This window comes from Cebus imitator, unplaced genomic scaffold, assembly GCF_001604975.1.
Source record: "Cebus imitator isolate Cc_AM_T3 unplaced genomic scaffold, Cebus_imitator-1.0 Scaffold3878, whole genome shotgun sequence".
NCBI lineage: Eukaryota > Metazoa > Chordata > Mammalia > Primates > Cebidae > Cebus > Cebus imitator.
Genome location: NW_016111193.1, coordinates 1 through 1,560, shown reverse-complemented (window position 1 = coordinate 1,560; position 1,560 = coordinate 1). Strand labels below are relative to the sequence as shown.

At 46.0% G+C, this 1,560-nt stretch overlaps 1 non-coding gene across 1 annotated transcript; it reads left to right on the top strand.

The window, feature by feature from the left end:
- The first annotated feature begins 871 nt into the window (after positions 1-871).
- LOC119470036 lies at positions 872-975 on the top strand. Its single transcript, XR_005198902.1, has one exon. It is a non-coding gene; the product is annotated as a small nucleolar RNA U13 (small nucleolar RNA).
- Positions 976-1,560: the final 585 nt, after the last annotated feature.

The following is a 1,560-nucleotide window of genomic DNA, read 5'->3' as shown; positions in this document are numbered from 1 at the left end:
CAGTTGGGGGGAAATAGGGGAGGGACGGTGGGGGGTGGAGAGCTGGGGAGACAGAGCAAGGGGAGAAATGCCAGAAGTAGATGATGGGGAGGAAGGCAGCAAATCACACTGCCACGTGTGTACCTATGCAACAATTTTGCATGTTCTTCACATGTACCCCAAAACCTAAAATGCAATAAAATAAATAAATGGGGAAAAAAAAGTGGGAGGATATGATCAGAGGGTGTTCTGGGTTGAACAGTGTCCTTGCTCCGCAAATTCACACGTGGACGTTCTAACCTCCAGTACATCAGAAGGTGGCTGTATTTGGAATTGGGGTCGTTGCAGATGTTATTAGTTAGGATAAAGTCATTAGAGGGGACCCTAATCCAGTATGACTGGGATCCTTATAAAAAGGGGAAATTTGGACACAGACAAAGGCACAGAGGAAGAATGCACCGTGAAGCTGAAGGCAGATTAGGGTGATGCTTCCACCGGTCAAGGACTGCCAAAGATTGCCAGCAACCACAGGGAGGTGGGAAGAGGCACAAAACAGATTAAGCTTCTCCCTTCTAGCCCTTGGAAGGAACTACCTCTGCTACATTTTGGGCTGGAACTTCTGGTCTCCAAAACTATGAGCTAAGAAACTTCTGTTGTTCAAGCTGCACAGTTTGTGGTACTTTGTTATGGCGGCCCTAGCAAACAGATCCAGAGGGGTAATGAGGCGGGACGGGGGTAGAGGGTGAGGCCGGGAGATAGAGGAAGCCTTGAAGGCCATTTAAGGACTTTAGCTTTTAGCAGATCCACTTTTTCTTGTGTTGAAATGGGATTTATTCCCAAAATTCAAGCATTATTCAACACCGGAAAACCATCAATATCATTCACATAGTAGGTCCTTTTGTAGCTCATAAGTGTGATGGTTGGGGGTTCAAGTGCATGTGTGAGATGTGCCTCCCTTAAACCTTGTCACAACATCAGCACATTACCCATCTGACACAAACAAGATATACATAATTCACATACAAATGTACCTCAGAATAAAAAAGTCATATAACTATCTTCATAAGCCTTTGACAAAATTAAAAACCTATTTTTTATAATAGATGAGGGGTTCCCCATGTTGCCCGGGCTGGTATCGAACTCCTGGGCTCAAGGTATCCACCCACTTCGGCCTCCCAAAGCGCTAGGATTACAGCCATAAGCCACCATGCCTGGCTCAAAAACTATTCTTTTTTTTTTTTTGAGACAAGAGTCTTGCTTTGCTGCCAGGCAGGAGTGCAGTGGCACAGTCTTGGCTTACTGCAACCTTCTCCACCTGGGCTCAAGCGATTCCCCTGCCTCAGCCTCCTGAGTAGGTGGGACTACAGGTACACGGCACCACACTTGGCTAATTTTTTTGTATTTTAGTAGAGACGGGGTTTCACCACGTTGGCCAGGATGGTCTTGATCTCCTGACCTTGTGATCCGCCCATCTTGGCCTCCCAAAGTACTGGGATTACAGGAGTGAGCCACCCCTGTCAGCTAACGTAGTCTTGATTTAAAGAATAAACTCTTGGCTCAGAATAAACATCTAAAAGAAAA